General features: G+C 44.4%; 1 long non-coding RNA gene across 1 annotated transcript; it reads left to right on the plus strand.

The window, feature by feature from the left end:
• Window positions 1-881: 881 nt before the first annotated feature.
• On the plus strand, window positions 882-3,964 carry LOC309531255. The gene is made up of 2 exons (XR_014219177.1): window positions 882-1,007; window positions 1,274-3,964. It is a non-coding gene; the product is annotated as an uncharacterized lncRNA (long non-coding RNA).
• Window positions 3,965-24,562: the final 20,598 nt, after the last annotated feature.

Raw genomic sequence — 24,562 nt, forward strand, 5'->3', positions numbered from 1 at the left:
TAAATCCCTCTTCAGTTCGAGTTGTGTGTGGCTGTCTGGGACAGGATGTAGGTAGAGAGGCAGCTTAGGATGTACAAGCAAAGTAAGGCAGTGTGGGTGGGCAATATTCTTACTCAGCTGTGCATACAGATAAATATGTCCTCCATATGTACTCCACTACTTTTAATGTATCAGGATGCACATGTATTTTAATTCATATTCTGCTCCAGCTAGTCAGCTGTGCATGACTGAACTGAAGGTGGGTGAAGTATGTAAACTTTGTTGCCTTGTCCCCAATTCTCCTTGACACCCCTTTTGGTCCTTCCCTGCTTTTTTCTAAGGGGAGTGAAAACTCAGCAAATAGGTCGTGCTTTGCAGGAGGAGTGGAAACGTTATGAATATTTTCCAACCCCTCTCCGTCCCCAGATTAAGCAGAAGATTGGATGGAGGCTGGGCAACAGATTTGAATCGATAGTTTTTATTTTCTAAGAAAGATACTGTAATGGAGGAGTTGCTCTTATGGGCAATTTGGGAATTGGTTAAATGAAGCCAATAGAAACAGAGGTACTTCTTCAGCTTGGACAGGTGGGGCTGCAGCACCCTGTCCCTCCCAAACTGCAGAACCAGAGTCTCCCCCCCAAAAAAAAAAAAATCCCAACCCACTAGTCATAACAATCAGATCACTCGCTCACCTTTTCCAGGGTTCATCTTCAGTCTTTGTCTAGCATGGCCAATCAAGTGTAAACTTACATGCATTTAAATCAGCAACCATTGTATGTTGCTCACTACGGTCGGAGCCAGCTCCTAGGGACCAAGATCCCTCCAGCCTCCCCCCAATAAAATATTTGAGGGGGCCAGCCGTTGATGGGCATTGCCATTCAGATTCTGTGTGTGCACTGCCTTGTGATTGATTATGTGGGGCAGAGCTTACTTGCCCACCCCCTGCAATATTTTATTCAAGTTGGCACCCCTGCTTGGTATCATCCCTGTCTGTAGAGAAGGAACCCCCCCCCCCATTTTTCATTCCTGTTAAGTTGTGGGTGAACATATCAGACGACACGATTCTTCAAACAGCTCTTGTTTATTCACAGGCCAGAACAGAACTGAACTAAAGGGTACAGCCAGCCTGCTTATATAGAGCTCTGCTACAACGCAACAGTAACCACTTTCTGTAACTATCCAATCACTGAACGTCACTTTCAATCCCTTATTTGCATGTGTGGACCTGAGTGAAAACTATCTACAGTATCCCCCTGCTGGCCCAGGGTGAGAACTTCAGTATATAACAATTCAGTTCCTTTCCTCGTAGAGAAATCTTTTACCAATTCCCACTGAAAATTGCCTAGCAGGACTGAGAGTCGCAACAATACTCCAATCCCCTGCTTCTCCTTGCAATGGCTTTGGTGATAGCACAGCAGATGCTGGGAAGTACTTTAGCACTTGTGAACTTTGGCATGTCTTCTTAGGAAAAGATCTATATTAAGGCAAATTGCAGTATTACGTTACTTGTCTTTGAAAAATCCTCAACACGGCAAGGCTGCCTGAGCAAACAATACGGACTGGGAGTGTTTTTGTTATGAATAAACTTATTTATTTGTTTTTTTAAAAAATGACATTGAAGAACTGAATAATTACAAAGATGCTGCTTTTCGGAAACTTATTAGATAATACCTGCATGTAAGCAACTGTAGAAGGGTTTCCCAAACTTGGGCCTCCAGAAGTTCCCATCATGCCAGATCACTGGTCCTGCTAGCTAGGGGTGATGGGAGCTGTAGTCCAAAAACAGCTGGAGACCCGAGTTTGGGAAACGCTGATTTATAGGATAGCAGTCTTAGGAAGGGAGTTGTGATGGATCAAAGCAGGAATTGGTATGTGAATGAGAGGGGGGAGGAGACCCATCAGGTGCAAATAAGGACAGGAGTCCTACCAGCTGTGTCTATTGAAATGTCCTCTTCTACGTTACTAAGGTATAGGATCTCTGCCATCTTTTGCCTGTGACCACCAGAGAAAGCAGTGTGATCTGCAGAGCAATCCTATGTAGACCAGTTCAGTGGGCCTTATTCCCATGCATGGACTTGCAGCCTTGTACTTATTTTCTTCCTCCGCTGATAGGCTCTGGGCACCCCTGGCTCCACCTACCATTAACTGCCTGCTTTTTGCCCAAGGTTGGTGCAATGCATAAGGGGCAACCCACAGGCAAAGTGCACCCAGTGGGCTCCACCACACTCGCATGTCCATGACCCAGCTCTCAGACCACCTATCGTTTTGACATTCCCACAATGTTCCTTGTAAAAGAAGCTGACGGCACTCTGCAGCCATTGTGTGGACAGTACTAGGCCTCGTGTGATACTTAGGATTTCATAACCGTGTGGTGGCTGAGGCTGAAAGCTAACGGCTTGCTTCAAGCCAGGAAGAACGATCATGGCCTAATGCAGGGATGGGGAGCCTGGGGTCCTTCAGACATTCTTGGACTCCAACTCCCATCAGCCCCCACCAGCATGGACAATTATTAAGCATGATGGGAGTTTTGGTCCAGCATTATATGAAGTGCTGGAGCTTCCCCATCCTTGATCCAATTGGAGTTTTGAATCTGGACTCCCTGACCCACAGCTTCCTCTCTTAGCATTTGTCCTACACCATCTCTCTGTGCCCCCCTATTTACAGTGTACGCAGACAGGTCAGGAAATGAGTGTGTGCTCAGTTTAAGACACATGTGATTTGTAAAGATTGGATGCTCTGAATAAGTACCCTGCTGTTCCTCTCCACTTCACGCAGAAGCCATGTGTGTGTGTGTATACTGCTTCATAGGGATTGTTAGTTATAACCCTTAGTTATAACTGCCGTATAATAGAGAGAAGGTGGTAAGGTCCTGATGCCATTTCTTCCATTATTACATCAGTATCAGGAGAAGGCATGTTTACTGAATTTCTTCCTTCCTATAGTGGTTAAAGGAGCACCTGTAGATAGGCAACTGTGATTCATGTAATTGGAATTGTCATGTCTCTCTCATATACAGTGGTACCTCGGACTAAGTACTTAATTCGTTCCGGAGGTCCATTCTTAACCTGAAACTGTTCTTAACCTGAAGCACCACTTTAGCTAATGGGGCCTCCTGCTGCCGCCACACCGCTGGTGTGCAATTTCTGTTCTCGTCCTGAAGCAATGTTCTTAATCTGAAGCACTATTTCTGGGTAAGCGTAGTCTGTAACCTGAAGCGTATGTAACCCGAGGTACCACTGTGTGTGTGTGTGTGTGTGTGTGTGTGTGTACACACTATTATTTGGCATTTTCAGGAGTGCAGTGGAATATTACCCAACCAACACATGAACAAATAGGGACCCTTCACCAATAACGAAAAGACAAATATTTAACAACATGCATGAAACAAAGTGGTGGAAAAACATCACTGTGAATTTTCATTCTTTCTTTTTTTCTAGAAATAATTGTAAAGGGGCAGAGAGGAGGAGGAGGAAATGATGGTATGGAATGAGCTTATTGTTTTGAAAAAATTACAATAAAATATATTTTAAGAAGGAAAGAGAGTATTATGGATTTGCATAGAATTGGATATATTGTTTCTTTTTTAAAAGGAAAAAAGGCATTAGCATCATGCAAGTAAAACCTTGTTTTAAATGATTGACTAATCTGCATTCACCAGTCGCTTAATCAACAGCTTTTTTTCTCCAAGTCATTCCTAATGTTAAGCAAAAGTAGAGGATATGAATTTCAACCTACAGATGCAATATTCTTTTTGTTAGGTATTCAAAACAAATTCCATATTGCCTGAAGAAGAATAACCAATGCCATCAAGAGAATTAAAGGAAAACAACAGGAGACTCAAAAAGACTGTTGCCTTCGGGCATCAAGCAAAACTCAGTAAATAAAATGTTATTTGCTCCCCCCCCCCAAGGCCTTTCATATATATAAAAAAATTAATGTACGGTAACTTTATTTCACATAGCAAAATAAAGAGGGTTGTGTGTTACTTGTTTTTCTTCTCAATTTGATGCTGCTTCTTTCTGCCCTCTAACCCTGCACAGCACTTAAGGAAGAGAGTAGCTTGACTAAAATCCAAGGGGACTACTATGAACATAAGGACCTAAAAAGATCCCAGCTTGATCAGACCAAAGGCCCATGTAGCTCAACATCCTGTTTTCCAAGAGACCAGTCAGATGCCCATGGGAAGTCTGCTAGCAGACGCTGAGCCCAGCAGCATTCTCCCCACATGCAGATCACAGAAACTGGCATTCAGGACTTGTCCACATTCCCACTTGTTCAGCGCCCAGAAAGCATGGCTCTGAGTGGTTTTCCCATGCTTTTTAGACATTGGTCCAAGCACGGATGGATCTATTATGAAACTAATGCAGCTTAAGATTCAGGCCCCTCATCCTGCAGGGGCCCCAGAAGTGAACTTTGGGTTTAGAAGACCGAATTTGAGTTGCACGACTCCAATTGAATAGTTTTTGTTGTTGTCTACAGTTCAAGGGGCGTGGTTTAACCTACAGCGGGTGGCACTGTGGGTTAAACCACAGAGCCTAGGACTCGCTGATCAGAAGGTTGGCAGTTCGAATCCCCGCGACGGAGTGAGCTCCCGTTGCTCGGTCCCTGCTCCTGCCAACCTAGCAGTTCGAAAGCACGTCAAAGCGCAAGTAGATAAATAGGTACCACTCCAGCGGGAAGGTGAACGGCATTTCCGTGCGCTGCTTTGGTTCACCAGAAGTGGCTTAGCCAATAAAGCGAGATGAGCGCCGCAACCCCAGAGTCGGTCCCTTTACCTTTACCTTTTACAGTTCAACAAACCCCAAAGTTTGAGAGTCAGTAGCACAAATCTGTCAGTATTTTCATTCTCTCCCGTTGCTGGATGTGTGATTGTTACATCACATGTCTATGTTTACATTCCATGCTTGGAAAGTGTGGGAAACGGAAGCTAGTCCTATCTCTTCCGTTGTGAAGGTTTGGTGATCTGTCATGGAACAGCCTCACTGAGTAGACAACAGTGGTTACCCAGATATTGTTGCTGGACGAGAATGGGGCCCCATAACAGTTTGCACTTCAGGACCTCAAAATGTAGGTTTTCCACTGGGTCCAAGTGGTTTCCTCCTCGCCCCACCCCATTCCCAAGGAAAACCTGCTCTTTAGGAGCAAATGCCGATCCAGAGAAAACCAGAATTGCTGTTTGATCTGATTGAACACTAAAGAGCGGTTTTCTGCTGGTGAAAGCAGCAGGGTGAGAAAAAGTGTGGATGAGCCTTCAGAGACACACTGTTTCTGATGGCGGAGGCAAATGACTACTAGCCATTAATAGTCTTATCTTCCATGAATTTCTCTAATCCTGTTTCAAAGGCATCCAGGTTAGTGGCCATCGCCACACCTTATGTATGTGTGGGTATGTGTGCTTGTCATCTGAGGCCCTTCTCTACATCCCAGAGAGGTTTGGACAGTGGTAACAAGACAACAGGCCTTTTCTGTGGTGGCTCCCCAATCGTGGAATGTTCTCCTCAGAGAGGCCCGCTTGGTGCCATCACTACAAGTCTTTAGGCACCAGGCAAAAACATTCCTCTTTACCCAGGCCTATGACTATTAAATAATCTACAGCCTGTGAAAGTGTGGGGGGAAGTGGACTGTTACCATGATGATTATTTTACTATTAGGCTGTCTGTCATTATGTTTATTTAAATTATGTTTTTACCATTGATGTTCTGTGATGCATTTTTAGTGTTGTACACCACCCTGGGATCTTCTGTTAAAGGGTTGTATATAAATTGAAATAATAATAATAATAATAATAATAATAATAATAATAATAATAATAAAAATATAGTTGTGGGCCAAAGAGGGAACTTTGTTCATTTGCAGCAACATGTCTACTCATGTTGGTGCTGACCTTTAAAGCCCTAAACGGCCTCGGTCCTGTATACCTAAAGGAGCATCTTCACCCACATCGTTCAGCCCGGACACTGAGATCCAGCACCGAGGGCCTTCTCGTGGTTCCCTCATTGCGAGAAGTGAGGTTACAGGGAAACCAGACAGAGGGCCTTCTCGGTAGTGGCGCCCACCCTGTGTAACACCCTCCCTTCAGATGTGAAGGAAATAAGCAGCTATCCTATCTTTAAAAGACATCTGAAGGCAGCCCTGTTCAGGGAAGTTTTTAATATTTAATGCTGTATTGTTTTTAACACTTGATTGGAAGCCACCCAGAGTGGCCGGGGAAACTCAGCCAGATGGGCAGGGTATAAATAATAAATTAGTAGTAGTAGTAGTAGTAGTAGTAGTAGTAGTAGTAGTAAGTCCCATTTGCATGTATGTCCACATATTTAATGTTGGTTGCAGTTACAGATAGGTAGCCGTGTTGGTCTGCCATAGTCAAAATAAAAAAAATCCTTCCAGTAGCACCTTAAAGACCAACTAAGTTAGTTCTTGGTATGAGCTTTCGTGTGCATGCACACTTCTTCAGATACAATGAAACAGAAGTTGCCAGATCCTTCTATATAGTGAGAAGGTGGGGAGGGGTATTACTCAGAAGGGTGGTGGGAATGAGAGATTGGCAGATAGCTGAGATGAGCCTGTTGACGACTCTTAACGACTGTAATAGGTCTTACAGGAAAAGGCAAGGGATGAGAAGGTGAGAAATGGCTTAGTCATGTATAATGGGATAAGAATCCAATGTCTTTGTTCAAACCAGGTCTCTCCATGGTTCTAAGTTTGGTAATGAGTTGCAATTCAGCAGCTTTTCAATTTTGCAATTCGGCCACCATTACTGGCCCCAACAACATCACACATACCATCTCGGGACTATTCAATTGCTCATCGTCTAACATTGTGTATGCCATCAAATGCCAACAGTGTCCTTCAGCTCTCTATATTGGACAAACAGGCCAAACCTTACGCCAAAGAATAAACAGACATAAATCTGACATCAAGAATCACAAAACAGAGAAACCAGTAGGAGAACACTTCAATCTCCCAGGACATTCTATACAAGATCTCAAAGTAGCTGTTTTACTACAAAGGAATTTCAAAAATAGACTGGAAAGAGAAGCTGCTGAATTGCAACTCATTACCAAACTATATAGAAGGATCTGGCAACTTCTGTTTCAGTGTATCTGAAGAAGTGTGCATGCACACGAAAGCTCATACCAAGAACTAACTTAGTTGGTCTTTAAGGTGCTACTGGAAGGAATTTTTTTATTAATGTTGGTTGGTATAATACAGCAGCAGAGGATGATGATGATGATTCTGTCAGGATGATCATCACCCAACCATCTGCTTTTACATGTGCAAAGCTGGCCGTCAAAGTCTGATAAAGCCTAATGCACATAACATCATGGGGGCGGGGGCAGGAAATGGCTTGGATGAAGTAGAATCTGAATGCAGGCCCAGCTGTTACATTGTCTGAACAATGGCAGCTTGGTGACTTAAACATCCAAATATTTGACTTTTATATGCAGATTTGGAATTTGCTTACTAAAAAATCAATTTAAAGAAGGAGTAACTTTATTGAACAATCAGAAGGTCTTGATCCTTTATTCTGTTTCTCTTTTGGCCAGAAATGATAAATTATTAAATGGCTTAATATGCCAATTCTTCCAGCCCATTATACTGAATTTAATTCTTCGTTACTGTCATCTTTCAAATTGTTTTCTGAGAGAATTGCCTAGTAGAAATGTATTGGACCAAATCCTCATGCCCAGTGACAGATTTCCTTACGCATAGAAGTCACAGAGTATTCAACAGGAGGATTAAGCAGGAGCAAAGACCTCCTGCACACACACAGGAGGAAGCTGCCACTCATTCGTACAGGTAATGAAGTAAACACAATTCGTATTATGCAATTAGGGCAACATCTATTGCCAGAAGCACTTTAAAGTATATTTGCAAGCAGTGCAAACAAAGGCTATGCGAGGACAATGGGCTTTGGGTTCACAAATAGGACAGGAATCAGTGATGGGATCCCCCTGCCCAAAATATTGCAGTCTCTATGAGATGAACGGCTACCCTCTTGCCACCATGCCCCCCCCCCCGCCATCACCACATTTATGCATGCACAAGGCAGGATGCAGGAGCAGCCATAGCAACAAAGTCAGATTGGCCCGATTTGAAAACTCTTGTTTCTCAGCATCTGTGGGTCAGCCGGAGGCTGCATTGCCACTGTTTCTGACAACATACCTTTCTAGGATCCGATCATCTTCAATGAAGGTGGGAGATATTTCAGCACCTACACCATCATTTTAAATAAAGACAATCTATGGCCTTTTGGGACGTGGGGGGCGCTGTGGGTTAAACCACAGAGCCTAGGACTTGCTGAGCAGAAGGTCAGCGGTTCTAATTCCCGCGACGGGGTGAGTTCCCATTGCTCGGTCCCTGCTCCTGCCAACCTAGGAGTTCGAAAGCACCTCAAAGTGCAAGTAGATAACTAGGTACCGCTCCGGTGGGAAGGTAAACAGCGTTCCGTGCGCTGCTCTGGTTCGCCAGAAGCGGCTTAGTCATGCTGACCACATGACCTGGAAGCTGGCAGGCTCCCTTGGCTGATAAAGCGAGATGAGCACCGCAACCCCAGAGTCGTTCGCGACTGGACTTAGTGGTCAGGGGTCCCTTTACCTTTACCTTTATGGCCTTTTAAACTTTGCAGGGGGTATTGATTTTGTTTGTTATTATGTTTTGTGTGTTTTGTGTTTTTATGTTGTAAACTGCCCTGTGATCTAGGGATGAAGGGCACTCTAGAAATTTAATAAAGGAGAAGGAGAAGGAGAAACCCTGGGTGAGGAGGTACTGGTGTGAGACCTCCTCCCAGTTTGCTTTTTGGCCCTCCAAGAAAATGATGGCTAGGATTCAGTAAATCCAACAGTTGGTGGATAAAAGTTGTATGACTTCTGAAACTTGTCAGATTATAAACTCTTATTTTCCTTTTTGTCTACCCTGAGTGCTCAACAAGCACAAGCGTTCGTGGTAATCTGCCTTGTGGCTGCCTTTAGCACTTTGTGTTTTACCAGCTCAGCTAAACAGTAGAAAATTGCTCATAAAATGTTATGTTTATTGTTACCAGAGGGAGGTGAGAAGAGAAAGGGAGCAATGCGCTCTACCACGTTTATGACAAAGCCTTGTTGTTATACTACATGCCCTCTGAGAAAAATTGGCAAAACAAACATCTTAGCATAGTTGGCGCAAGGGAACGTGGCTTGTCCAGGCATGCTTTGGGTAAGAACAAACCCGTCTTTTCCTTGCTCTGAGAGTTCTCTGGTCTGTTGGTTTGAAGACAAGAGAATGTCAGCATGATCTCCCCAGATCCCACACACATCCCAAGCAAGAACTAATTTTCATGTGTGCCTGTAGAGGCGGCTCACACCTTCTGAAGTCAAGTAGTTGTGGTGGGAACAGCAGTAGCAGCATGTAGGAGGAATTAGAAGGACATGAGAAGAGTCCTGCTAGAAAGATTTAGTCCAGCATTCTGTTCTCACAGTAGCCAGCCACTTATGCTTATGGCTAGCCTACAAGCAGGATTTGAGTGCAACAGCCTTCAGCCCAATTGTGATACCCAGAAACTGGCATTCAGAAACGTACAGCAACCAAGAGTGGAAATAGTATGCAGTCATCATGACTAGTAGCGCAGAGGCCCAATTCTGCTGTCCACCTAACTGGAAGAGTGTATGCAGTGTGACAATAAAAACGAGGCATATCAAAGCCAGTTATTCGTTTCTGTGCCCGTGCTAAAGTAGATCCACTGACCGTAGGCACACAGTTTCTTCGATGCGGCATTTTTAGAAATTTGATTTTTCCACAGGCAGGAACTTCTACAGAGTGGCACTCTTCATGGCATCATATCAGGAACACACCAGATTACAAAAGAGAAGAAATATTAACAGTATGTCAGAGTGAGTGATCAGCCTATTGGTCCAAGCCTGTAAGATCGCTGATGGTGCAAGCATTCTCCCGCCTGCCCCTTTCTTCCAGCTTATACCTTTACAGGAAAACTTAAGGGCAGCTCTCAGAAAAGTGGCCATTGCCCAGTTTGCTTTTTCTGGACCTGCTGTGCTGTTTTATTAATGAAGGAATGACTCAGTCCGTTTCTGCATAAGCCAGAGGTGTAAATAACAATCAGTTAGGAGAACTTCTTAATCTATCCTGAGAATGTTTGCTTGGAACAACTCGTGTTATTTTTAATGAGCGACATGTGGTAACTGGAGAAATCTCCAGGGGGATGTTAAATGCTTGAAGTGTTGTAATGATGAGGACAAGACTTGCTCATTAAGTTGCGATGATAGCGCTGTGATTCATTATACATGAGCCTCCACGCAACATTTCTAGCAGGGAGTCCCAAAAGGAAGTAGAAGGAAAGAGGAGAACTAGAAAATGGAAGCTGGAAGAGTTCGCCAGCTTCCTTGAAGTCTCCCAGCAAAGAGCCAGGAGATCCTGCTGCAAGTTCAAGGCTGTTGAACATTTGCTGTCAGTGGCACAGATCATATCACAGAATCATAGCTGGAAGGGACCCTGAGGGACATCTAGTCCAACCCCCTGGAATGCAGAATCCTGCCCACAGCCATCCCTGGGTAGGCTCAAACCACAAACCTTCTGGTTAACAGCCAGACACACTGACCCATTGATGCCTCAGCAGAAGGAGCAATAGGGTCCCAAGTGCAACAGAACTATCTTACACATTTTGAAGTAAGTAAAGTAATGTGCATTACAATTTAAAGAGGGGTCCCTCCATTTGAAGTAAGTAATGTAACATACTGTTAAACACCACCCCAATCTCCAAATGGGGAGAGACTCCACAGGTTCCAAGTGTTTCCGTTTCCTTGGAATGAAGGTCATTGGAGATTGTGGACTCCTTTAGCATATATGGTTTTATATACAACCTGAGCATAGGATGGAGGTGCTCACAGCACCAACACATCAAAAGGTCTTGCTTCTTCATCACCAGTATGGATCCAGCACAGAGTAAGTATGTCTCTGTGTCCAGCTTCCTGCTTGCTTCCAGCTGCTCAGCTCTCACACTGCCCAATGTTCTACTTGCCAGTTAGGTGAAGGTGGGAGAAGGCCCACCCATTTCCTCAGATGATGCCATCGCTTGGTGGTAGCTCTTGCAATCTGACTTGTTCTTTTGGGATGCTGAAGAGGACAAGTAAGTGGCCAGCTATTGTTTTACATAGAAACCTGTCTGACTAGTTCAGCAACCTCCTCTTGCCAGATTCCAACCTCACTGGATATAGGGCTCCAATAATTGGGAGGGACTCGGGGCATTATCCAGACAAGACACCCCCTCACACCCCCTGTAACCTACAACAATACATTAACATCAAAAGTAGGTAGGTGCAGTGTGTTTGTGTAAGATCATGAAGTCCAGAGTCGGAAATGAACTAGCTGTACCCCTATTTACTGTGATCTAGGACAAGTCACAAATTCTCATATTCACTTCCCTTTATGTAAAACAATAACACTGGTGACCTAATTGCATTGTGTGACATATAATGGCCACAGCTCAGCAAAGCACCAGGCACCCTTGATCTCACTGCTTATTTCATCTGTCTCATGGATGACTAACCACTGTGGTACCATGAAACAAAAATTTTCCAAACTGAAATGTCGTCTCTGACATGCTCCATGGTAGGTTGTCATAGGTACATCACAGTGCTCCCCAACCCCATTCCCCCATCTGAAGGATGAGCATAATAGGACAGGGTTTGCAGGGCAGCAGTTGAAGAAGGAGCAAAAAGGGTTTTCTTGTGTGTGTGTTTCTTTGTGGCTGATTAGCTGTTTTCCCTGTGTAAAGGTCAGAGGGGGCAGGGTTTCTGTTGAGGCAGGGGATTAGCTGTGGGAGGAGCTTATCAGAGTTTGCAGGGCAGCAGTTGAAGAAGGAGCAAAAAGGGTTTTCTTGTGTGTGTGTGTTTCTTTGTGGCTGATTAGCTGTTTTCCCTGTGTAAAGGTCAGAGGGGGCAGGGTTTCTGTTGAGGCAGGGGATTAGCTGTGGGAGGAGCTTATCAGAGTTTGCAGGGCAGCAGTTGAAGAAGGAGCAAAAAGGGTTTTCTTGTGTGTGTGTGTTTCTTTGTGGCTGATTAGCTGTTTTCCCTGTGTAAAGGTCAGAGGGGGCAGGGTTTCTGTTGAGGCAGGGGATTAGCTATGGGAGAAGCTTATTAGAGTTTGCAGGGCAGCGGCGCGCGCAGTTAGATCCATCTTTTAGATTTAGGGGAGCTAGTCTCAAACGTTTGTTGGGGGAGATCTAGGTTTTTTTTGTGGGGGGGAAGTTATTTGTCCTGTCTTCAAGCTTTTTATGATGCAGGACCTCTGTAGCCAACCCCAACGACACGATCTCAAGATGGAAGGGGAGGGAACAGCTGCAGTCGCCTGCGATTCCTGCGCAATGTTTGCCATCTTGCCAAAGGTTGCAGGCAGCTTTACCTGCAGCAATTGCATGTTGATTGCCCTCTTAAAAGACAAAGTCCTGCAACTGGAGGAACGTGTAGCTACGCTCCAAAGAATTAGAGAGCTGGAGCTCTTCTTGGAAGCAACAGAGCGCACCGTCCCCACCAAGGAGGAGACAGGGGACTCCCCTGAGAAGGAGGCTAGTTCACCAACACAGGAGCCAGATATATGGAGAAACGTGACTCAAAGAAGTAGGAGGCCCAGGGTTCACTCTGATTGCTTAGAAATACACAATCGCGTTGAGGTCCTCTCCCCTAGCATGGAAGACGAAGAGCAGACTCCATTTGAGGATATCTCTCTCATTACAGTCGATCAGGTATATGAAGACGAGCAGCAAAGTCAGTCCTCAGGGAATGTGCAGGCGACCTTGGAACGGACAGCTCACGGAAGAACCCCGACCAAACCCAAGAGGAGGCGTGTAGTGGTGATAGGGGATTCCCTACTGAGGGGAACAGAAGCAGTGATCTGTGGGCCTGACAAGATGTCTCAGGAAGTGTGCTGTCTCCCCGGGGCTAAGATCCAAGATGTAACTGAACGACTGCAATGAATCATAAAACCCACTGACGAATACCCCTTCCTCTTGGTTCATGTGGGAACCAATGACACCGCAAGCAATAGCCTCCAGAAGATCAAAAGAGACTACGAGGCTCTCGGCAGGAAATTGAAGCAACTAAATGCACAAATTGTCATCTCGTCTGTCCTCCCAGTTGAACGACGGGGCCCAGGGAGAGAGGGGAAAATAGTGGAAGTGAACAGCTGGCTTCGCAAATGGTGTAAACAGGAACGGTTTGGATTCTTAGATCACGGACTGCAGTTTCTTGAAGATGGACTTCTGGCAAGTGATGGGCTGCACCTCACAACGGTTGGGAGAAATGTTTTTGCCAAAAATCTCAGAAACCTCATCAGGAGGGCTTTAAACTGACTAATGTGGGGGAGGGAGACAGTGCTCCTGAAGGTAGGAGTCTATCAATTAATGAAGATGATCATCCAAATGTCATAGACCAAATGGAGCAAACAGCACGCGGACCTAGTGGTGGGAGGAAAAAATCCTTAAATAAGAGACACGGGGGAATGATTAATGGACTTCAATGTCTGTACACTAATGCACAAAGCATGGGAAATAAACAAGATGAGCTTGAGCTCTTGGTACAGCAAACTAAATATGACATAATAGGCATCACTGAAACCTGGTGGGATAAGTCCCACGATTGGAATGTAATAATGGGGGGATACAATCTATTTCAGAGAAACAGACCAGACAAGAAAGGAGGAGGAGTGGCGTTATATGTCAGGGATGTGTATACCTGTGAAGAGATCCAAGATTTAGAACCTCAAAGCCAAAGTGAGAGCATTTGGGTCAAAATTAAGGGAGAGAAGAATAACAGAGACCTCATTGTGGGAGTTTACTATAGATCCCCAAGCCAAACGGAGGACATAGATTATGCCTTCCTGGAACAGATGGCCAAGCATGCAAAAGGAAGGGAGATAGTAGTAATGGGGGACTTCAATTACCCGGATATTTGTTGGACGTCAAACTCAGCCAAGAGCATAAGGTCAAACAGATTCCTCACTGGCCTTGCAGACAACTTCATTGTCCAGAAAGTGGGAGAAGCAACAAGAGGAACAGCCATTTTAGATCTGGTCCTAACCAATGTTGATGACCTGGTTAGTGGGGTAGATGTGGAAGGATCATTAGGCACAAGTGATCATGCTCTTCTGAAGTTTACTATACAGCGGAAAGGAGCAGCCAAGCATACTAGGACTCAATTTCTTGACTTTAAGAAAGCCGACTTCATAAAACTTAGGGAAGTGCTGGGTGAGATCCCATGGACAGCAATACTAAAAGGAAAGGGAGTTCATGATGGCTGGGAGTTTGTTAAGAGAGAGATAGTAAAAGCACAACGTCAGGCAATACCAATGAGACGGAAACATGGAAGGTGCCTAAAGAAGCCAGGGTGGCTATCTAAAGAACTTTTAACTGAATTAAGATTAAAAAAGGATGTGTACAAAAAATGGAAAAGGGGGGAAACCACCAAAGAGGAATTCAAACAAATAGCCAGCACGTGTAGACACAAAAGCTAAAGCACAGAATGAACTCAGGCTTGCTAGAGAGGTTAAAAGCAACAAAAAAGGCTTTTATGGGTATGTTCGTAGCAAAAGGAAGAACAAAGAAACAGTGGGGTCACTCAGAGGAGAAGATGGTGAAATGCAAACAGGGGACACAGAAAGGGCTGAACTCCTCAATGCCTTCTTTGCCTCAGTCTTCTCCGATAAAGAAAACAATGTTGGTTTCTGCTCTCTTCACTGTGCAGCAAAGTGCTTGTCACAAGACAATGTTTACATTCCACAGTCAGAGTACTGTTGGGTTTTCCCACGGGAATGGGAAGCTGGATGTGACGTACACTGGTTTCCTGTTTTTCACTGTTTCTCTCGGTGTTCTTCATTCCGAGGAGAAGGACGGTTGCTTCTCTGCTCCCGCAGAGGCAAGATGCATGTTTGTAATTTCTCCACTTTGAACTGAAAATAAAGCAACATTAAGCATGTGGCACGTACTGTTCATTATTCCGTTGTGCAAAGGACTCTGCAATATCAACATTCTGGTTCCGGGCCCAGAAAGACGTAAATCAAACTGAGAAGCTGAGTCGGAATGCCGGCAGAGGTACAGAGAAACGGATCGCGTTATCTGCTCTGCGTGTCGAGTTTGATTGATGAAGGTATGTGCTCATGCTCCGGGCAGCCTGCCAGTTTCTAGTTTATGGCTTTATGACTGGACTTTGTACTTTTAAAGCCGTTTTGCCGCGATACAGGCAATGGCTGAGAAAGCGAAAGTACTTTTTAAAAGTGCTTTTGGAAGAAGCTGCAGTACTGTGATGCAGCTTGATTAAAGCAGCAATGATGGCTGATGCAAAGCTGGTTGATGCTTTTGGGATTCCTAAGCTCAATAAGAAAAATTACACGGAGTGGGTACTTTATGCAGAGGCAATTCTGCGGAAAGAAGGTCTGTTTAATGTTATTACAGACAACCCCCCAGCTCCAATTACAGCTGAATGGACTGCTAAGGATTCCAAAGCAAGGGGAACGCTTACGTTGATAGTATCCCCAGAAGAGCTCTGTCTGTTGCGTGGAAAGACCACAGCCAGAGAAATTTGGAACTCTTTAAGAGAGGCTCACATCTGATGGAGATGCAGAATCTGAGACACGAGCTGCAACAGAGAGGACTCAACTTTCCAGAGGCTGTGTATTCCTTTATGATACTACATTCTTTGGGTCCAAGTTGGGAGTCCGTTGCCACTCAGATTGCTGTTCAGCCAACTGCTCAGCTCACAGTAGCCTATGTTACTGCCGTGATCCAGAATGAAGCAGATCGCCGGGGTGCTAGCTGCATGGATATGGGGGAGTCTTCACAGACGCCATCCCAGAATGCAGTGGAACCACCAGAGGGCGCCAAAGCTTTGAAGGCAGTGAAACGCTACTCGTGTGGACGTCTAGGCCATATGAAGAGGGAATGCAAATATCCCAGGGCCAAGACAGAGCAGCGCAGCGGAAGCTCATCGCGTGGAAAAGGCCAAAGCAAAGGCAAAGGTCCGGTGTCCAGGACAACGCAGCACAAGGCAATGGTCTCACGCTTTACTCCAAAGGTTGCAAAGGTCCAGAAGACGTCTAGATCTTTCTTCGTTGTTGATTCAGCAGCTACCCACCACATGTGCAACGATAAGAGACTGTTCGTGTCTTTTACACCGCAGGAAGGTGCGATTCACCAGGCGGATGACCACACGATCCCCAGTCAAGGCTACGGAACTGTTGTTCTTCACAGTTTGGACTTATCGATACAGGATGTACTTTACGTTCCAGATGCCACACACAATCTTCTAAGTGTGATGCAGCTGAATGAACGCAACATTGACGTTTCCTTCAAGAACAAGAAATGCACCATCACAAAGAAAGACGATTATGTATTGCATGCTGAATGTGTTGATCGTTTGTTTGTTTTGTATTATGATGATGTTGTGCAGAATGATACTTGTTGCATTGCAGGCTCTAACAAAAGTTTGCATGCAGGATGCATTCATGATTTTCACAGGAAATTTGGTCATTTGCATTTTGAGGCAGTATCTAAAATGCCTGCCTTGGTTGAAGGTATGACTATTAAACCCTGCAGGTACCACATGAAGTGCAAGGCATGCGCAGCAAACAAGGTGAAAATGGCTGCAAAAGGTAAGGTGTCTAGTAGGCAAGCTACAGAACCATACCAGATTGTTCATGCTGATTTAGTTGGTCCACTATCGCCCTCTTTGGGTGGAAATAGGTTCTTCATGGTTCTCATTGATGCATTTTCTAGATATATTTATGTGTATAATCTCAAGCAGAAATCAGAGGCTTTTCCAAGGTTCAAGGAATTCTGTGCTTGGTTGGAAAATGTGCATGGTAAGAAGATAAAAATTCTTTTCACAGATCGCGGGGGAGAATTCACTTCTCAGCAGTTTGAAGCTTTTCTGACTGAGAAAGGAATTCAACACGATTTGTCCAGTCCTCGCTCGCCATGGCAGAATGGGCTTTGCGAAAGGGCAAATCAGACATTGCTTCAAGGGTTAAAAACCTTGCTGCATGATGCCAATCTTCCAGAGAGTTATTGGGCCGAAGCTCTCTCATGTTTTCTTTACAGTTACAATCGCAGGTTATCTTCAGCGATTGGTTGTACCCCGTATGAGAAGATGTTTGGCAAGAAACCATACATCAAACACATGAAAATTTTTGGTTCTGACATGTGGATTCATTCACCACAAGGCTCCAAGTTAGGCAAGCGTGGATTGCATGGTATCTTTCTAGGTTATCAGAAAGGTTCTTACAGAATAATGATGACTGACTCTAAGACAATTAAGCTCACAAGAAGTGTTGAGTACAATGCCAAGTGGGGGGAGAACGTGGGAATTTTCCAATGTTATCCTGATGACAGTGATGAGACTGAGGATAAGCAACAACAACCCACACCCACTGATGAAGGTTCTGATTCTGAGTCTGAAACTGAATCGGATAATTCAGAGGATTTCAAGAGTGCGAAAGCCTCTATGCGACCCTCTGAAAGCTCTGATCAGGAATTGGAAGAACCATTGTTCACAATAGGTCACTTTTCTCTTAAGAAGGAAGAGGAGAGTGTTGAAGACCAAAGGCTAATTCGTAGGTCACAAAGAGCCACAAAAGGCAGACCTCCAAAGAGATTTGCTGATGAATTTGCTAAAATAGCAGTAGCAGCTGTTAAAAGCTCCAAGAAGGTATTTGAACCTTCAAGTTTCCAAGAAATCCAGGATTTAGATTCTAAGGAAGCTGAGCCATGGTTAAATGCCATGAAGGCTGAGCTTGATTCCTTAGAAAGGAACAAAACTTGGGAGCTAGTTCCAGTAGTTCCAGGAATGAAACTGCTTGGAAGCAAATGGGTCTTCAAAGCGAAGACTGATCAAAATGGCAAGATAGTCAGACACAAAGCCAGATTGGTAGCCAGAGGTTTTGCACAGGTACCAGGTGAAGACTATCACGAGACCTACTCACCCACTGTGAGATATGAGAGCATTAGGCTTATGCTCAAGCTAGCTGCAGAAGAAAATCTACACATTAGTCACCACGATGTAAATACAGCATTTTTGTACGGATCTCTAGGTGAATCACTTTATATGCTTCCACCTGATGGCGTACAGGTAAAACAGGGATTTGTTTGTGCTCTGAAAAAGTCCCTTTATGGTCTCAAACAAAGTGCACGGTGTTGGCACACAAAACTCACTGAAGCATTGTTTTCTCTAGGTTTTCAGCAAGGGAAAGCTGATCCATGTGTATTTGTCAAAGAGGAGGGGCAAAAGAAGCTGTATTGTTTGTTTTATGTTGATGATATTTTATTCTTTTGGAAAGATGTCACAATGTACAATAATGCCCTAGCTCAACTGAAAGAGCACTTTGACATGAAAGATCTTGGTGAGGTAAACAACTACCTATCTCTGGAAATAGAAAAAGATCAAAGTGGTAACATTCTAGTACACCAGTCACGGAAAATTGCTGATGTGTTAAGCAAACTAAACCTGATGGATGCTAACCCTGTAGACACACCGATGACAACAGGTTATCAGGTAGAAGACACTGAAGAAGCATTTTCTGACACTACACTGTTCAGAAGTGTGCTAGGCAAACTAAACTTCATTGCCAGATGTTCAAGACCTGACATTGCTGTTACCTGTAATTTGCTAAGCAGACAAGTTAACAAGCCTACTGTTAAGGATTGGAAAGCTCTGAAACGCATAGCACGCTATTTGAAAGGCACTATGCATTACAGACTGAGATTTAACAATCAGAAGTCTGGTGGTCTTGAGATCTTTGCAGATGCAAGTTTTGGAAGTGACACTACAGACAGGAAAAGTACGTCTGGAGTTTGCTACATGTACAATCAGGGTCTATTTGATTGGTCATGCAAGAAGCAAACAACAATTAGCTTAAGTACTTGTGAAGCTGAATTGAATGCACTGTCTTATTCACTTAAGGATTGTGAATGGTTGTTACAATTGTGCAAAGACATGAAAATTCCTGTCAAATGTCCAATCCAGGTTTACCAGGACAACAAAGCATGTTTGGCTTTGCTGAATTCGGAAGGTTGTAAGCAAAGCACGAAGCACTTGCAATTGAAGGTGCAACATGCTAGGGAACATATTCAGAAGGGACTCGTAACGGTGTCCTATATGCCAGGTAATGAAATTCCTGCTGATGTATTGTCCAAGATTGTATCAAGGGATCAACACTGTACCTATGTACAGAAGTTGGGTTTGTACTGATATTGTACGAACACGCTGCCCAGTGATGTTCACGGAAAGGGGGAGGATGTTGGTTTCTGCTCTCTTCACTGTGCAGCAAAGTGCTTGTCACAAGACAATGTTTACATTCCACAGTCAGAGTACTGTTGGGTTTTCCCACGGGAATGGGAAGCTGGATGTGACGTACACTGGTTTCCTGTTTTTCACTGTTTCTCTCGGTGTTCTTCATTCCGAGGAGAAGGACGGTTGCTTCTCTGCTCCCGCAGAGGCAAGATGCATGTTTGTAATTTCTCCACTTTGAACTGAAAATAAAGCAACATTAAGCATGTGGCACGTACTGTTCATTATTCCGTTGTGCAAAGGACTCTGCAATATCAACAAACAATGCCCGACCTGAAGAATTTGGAGCAAATGATTCAGCAAAGGAAACACAGCCCAGAATAACTAAGGAGATAGTACAAGAATATTTGGCTAGTTTAGATGTATTCAAGTCTCCAGGGCCAGATGAACTGCATCCAAGAGTATTAAAAGAACTGGCAGATGTGATCTCAGAACCACTGGCAGTCATCTTTGAGAATTCCTGGAGAACAGGCGAAGTCCCGGCAGACTGGAGGAGGGCAAATATTGTCCCTATTTTCAAAAAGGGGAAAAGAGAGGACCCAAATAATTACCGCCCAGTCAGTCTGACATCAATAGCAGGGAAGATTCTGGAGCAGATCATTAAGCAAACAGTCTGTGAGCACCTAGAAAGGAATGCTGTGATCACCAATAGTCAGCATGGATTTCTGAAAAATAAGTCATGTCAGACTAACCTGATCTCGTTTTTTGACAGAATTACAAGCCTGGTAGATGAAGGGAACGCAGTGGATGTAGCCTACCTTGATTTCAGCAAGGCATTTGACAAGGTGCCCCATGATATTCTTGTAAAGAAGCTGGTAAAATGCGGTCTTGACTATGCTACCACTCAGTGGATTTGTAACTGGCTGACTGACCGAACCCAAAGGGTGCTCATCAATGGTTCCTCTTCATCCTGGAGAAGAGTGACTAGTGGGGTGCCACAGGGTTCTGTCTTGGGCCCGGTCTTATTCAACATCTTTATCAACGACTTGGATGATGGACTCAAGGGCATCCTGATCAAATTTGCAGATGACACCAAACTGGGAGGGGTGGCTAACACCCCAGAGGACAGGATCACACTTCAAAACGACCTTGACAGATTAGAGAACTGGGCAAAAACAAACAAGATGAATTTTAACAGGGAGAAATGTAAAGTATTGCACTTGGGCAAAAAAAATGAGAGGCACAAATACAAGATGGGTGACACCTGGCTTGAGAGCAGTACATGTGAAAAGGATCTAGGAGTCTTGGTTGACCACAAACTTGACATGAGCCAACAGTGTGACGCGGCAGCTAAAAAAGCCAATGCAATTCTGGGCTGCATCAATAGGAGTATAGCATCTAGATCAAGGGAAGTAATAGTGCCACTGTATTCTGCTCTGGTCAGACCACACCTGGAGTACTGTGTCCAGTTCTGGGCACCACAATTCAAGAAGGACACTGACAAACTGGAACGTGTCCAGAGGAGGGCAACCAAAATGGTCAAAGGCCTGGAAACGATGCCTTATGAGGAACGGCTAAGGGAGCTGGGCATGTTTAGCCTGGAGAAGAGGAGGTTAAGGGGTGATATGATAGCCATGTTCAAATATATAAAAGGATGTCACATAGAGGAGGGAGAAAGGTTGTTTTCTGCTGCTCCAGAGAAGCGGACACGGAGCAATGGATCCAAACTACAAGAAAGAAGATTCCACCTAAACATTAGGAAGAACTTCCTGACAGTAAGAGCTGTTCGACAGTGGAATTTGCTGCCAAGGAGTGTGGTGGAGTCTCCTCCTTTGGAGGTCTTTAAGCAGAGGCTTGACAACCATATGTCAGGAGTGCTCTGATGGTGTTTCCTGCTTGGCAGGGGGTTGGACTCGATGGCCCTTGTGGTCTCTTCCAACTCTATGATTCTATGATTCTATTCTATGATTCTAGGGTTCATGTAAAGATTACTTAAATCATGTGTGTGATGTGCTTTGGAAGCCCTTGAAAAAACTATGTAAACGATGATGATTCTTATTAACTTTGTGTGACACTGTTATCAATATTGTTTCCATGTAGATAGACTCCAGAAATACCCTGGAATTGAAAGAATTCTTCATTGCATTAAAAACCTCTCTATAATACTATATCTATTTGTGTGCGAATGTGAGTGTTTGTGTCTTGCTGTTTATTTAATGGAGGGAAAAGCAAAACATTTTAGAATCACGTACACAGCACTATTCCTTGAGGGTTGGGCTAAATTATAGGTAACTGAGTTTAAGTGCTTCATTTTCCTTAGAGACACTATCTTTTATGTACTCCGACAGAGGCCAGTCAGGGCTAAGCAAAACATTCAGAGAAGTTTATGGTCAGGGCAATAGGATGCTCAAGTCGTTTCTCAGCAAATTTTAGCGTGCAGTGAGCTGTCTGAGAGTAGGGATAGAGCAAAAGATTGCTGTGATGTATTTATATTTAAAGTCAAATGCATCTTCACCCATCCCTTTGAGGTTTCTTTTCATTAATGATATATTGCTGAGTTCCTGTTCATAGATAAAAGTGGGATTCCCCCCCCCCCTTCTAAAAGACAAACTTGTTTGAGAATGAAACATTTGAACCATTGGTGGCACAGGAGAACTGCGAACACTGCTATCTTATATGAGCAGAAAGGCTATAGCTCAGTGGTAGAGTCCTTGATTGGCATGCAGAAGGTCCCAGGTTCATTCCTCTGCATCTCCAGGTAGGACTGGCAGAGACTCCACTCAAATCCTGAACAGCCACTGCCAGTCAGTGAGCTTGATTGACCAATAGACTGGACTCTACATAAAGTAGCTTCCACTGTTCTTATGTTTATATTCCTATGTTGACGCTGCCCGGGGCTGTTTTGGGAGGGAGGGCTGGATATAAATGGAATAAATAATCATCAGAAGTAAGCCTCACTGCTTAGAGTGGAACTTACTGCCAGGAATGTGTGTGGAGGAGAGTGATTAAGATAACAATGGACCTGGAAACCAAGCTTTATTGAGGAATGGTTGACGGCATTAGGTATATTTAGCCTGGAGAGCAGAAGACTGAGACGTGATAGGATAGCCATCTTCAAAAATCTAAAGGGCTGTCACGTTGAAGATGGAGCAAGCTCCAGAAGATAGGACCTGATCCAATGGGTTCGGGTTACAAGAAAGGAGATTCTAACTCAAGGTTAGGATGAACAATAAGAGTTGTTTGACAGTGGAATGGACCACCTCAGAAGATGGTGGACTCTCCTTCCTTGGAGGTTTTCAAAAAAAAAGGTTGGATAGCAATCTGTCAGGGATTCTTTAGTTATGATCCCTGCAATGGAGGAAGTTGGGCTAGATGACCCTTGGTGTACCTTCCAACATGATTATTCTATGATAGGTTGGTGTGTTCACTATAGTATAGGACTGTAGCCTTGATGTTACAGTTTCCTATTTGGATAAACATGTTGCAAAATAGTTCTGTTGTTGTTGTTGTTGTTGTTGTTGTTGTTGTTGTTGTTGTTGTTGTTTAGTCATTTAGTCGTTTAGTCATGTCCAACTCTTCGTGACCCCATGGACCAGAGCACGCCAGGCACTCCTGTCTTCCACTGCCTCCCGCAGTTTGGCCAAACTCATGCTGGTAGCTTCAAGAACACTGTCCAACCATCTCGTCCTCTGTCGTCCCCTTCTCCTTGTGCCCTCCATCTTTCCCAACATCGGGGTCTTTTCCAGGGAGTCTTCTCTTCTCATGAAGTGGCCAAAGTATTGGAGCCTCAGCTTCACGATCTGTCCTATAGTTCTACTCAGCAGCAAAACTCCGACAAAAGTCCTGTTGACATGACCACCATTAAATTACTACCATTGATGGGGAAGGATAAGTTTCTGGTGGGTCAGTGTATCTGATCTGCTATTCTAAAGTGGAGACAGGCCAAAAGTTATCTAAGATTTCATGGAGGCAGCACAGCTTGCAAACAGCAGGTGTATAAGAAACAACAGCACAAAGTCAGGAGTTAATTGATTCCCCCCCCCCCCAGTGCTGAGCCCCTGCAGAGTGCAGCCTGCCACCATGTGGCAACTCCAGGGGGGAAAAAACCCACCCCAAACCCATATGCTTAAGGAAAAGCTGGCTACATTCTGGCTCAAGGAAGCAGTTCTGAACCCCAAAGAAGCAAATCATGGTTTGGGTCATAATGCATACACTTTTGTCTTTTCCTTAGTCAACTTGTTTTCTATGCATTGCCCCAACAGCTCCTGTTGGCTGAGGGACAAACCAGAGGACGGGAATCAGGCAGATAATCGATTCAGTTCACATTTTAAGATCTGTACTTTCTGAAACAACACATGAACTGGAACACAACCATCATTTGAAATGCACACTTCTCTGAATTTTGCAATGGAGTTCTCTACCCCCCCAAACTTTCAGGATGGTGCTATAAATGCATCTAAATATGTGCCAATAACTTAATTGGATTAGAAATGCCCCATGCAAAGAGCACACAGTCAAGTGAAGCCAAATATGAGTCTGATGGTATTATCTTTGGCTGGAGGCCATACTTGAGTGGTAGTGTTCATGCTGTGTACCCAAAAACTTATAGGCAACCAGTTTATTGATCATTCATTCTGAATTATTTGCAGGGAGATTAGATGATGTTGCATCATCATCATCATCACCATCTAGTTGTATGCCACTCCATCTGACTGGGTTGCCCCAGTCACTGGGCAGCATCAAAATAAGCAGTATCCCTCACTTTCCAGTGCATCTTCTCATCATTTTCCTTATTGCAAAAAGGCATGGGGGTTGTTGCGCAAGACCTCCCAATCCACTATAATTGAATTTGCCAGCATGAGATGGAATCCTTGCCACCCACCCAAAAATAGTGACAACCTGGAAGCAGTCCAGGATCCATCCTTCACATCTCCAGGTAAGGCTGGGAATGATCCCTGCCTCCAACCCTGACCAATCACTGCCAGTCTCTGAGCTAGATGGAACCACGGTCTGACCTGGTCTAAGGCAACTTCCTCCCTTCCTATGTCTTGACTTTGTGTCCATTGAGAACACACCATAGAGTCAAGGGGACACCTATCCAATCCACAAGGAAAGTGGAAAGAAACAGAGGGTGTTAAAGCTGGAGGGGATTCCGTAAGACACATCACCTCTTTAAAACGTTGTTTTGCTTGCCAAACAGTGATAGACAAAACAGCTGTGCGGCCACCAAAAAGTCAGATTTCTCCAGCTGCGGCCTCCTCAGCTGCATATAATCAGCTGCTAAGAATGTCTTGCACCGCCAGAGGCAAGAAGGAGCT

The sequence above is a fragment of the Podarcis vaucheri genome (assembly GCF_965113315.1).
Source record: "Podarcis vaucheri genome assembly, chromosome: 4".
Taxonomy (NCBI): Eukaryota; Metazoa; Chordata; class Lepidosauria; order Squamata; family Lacertidae; genus Podarcis; species Podarcis vaucheri.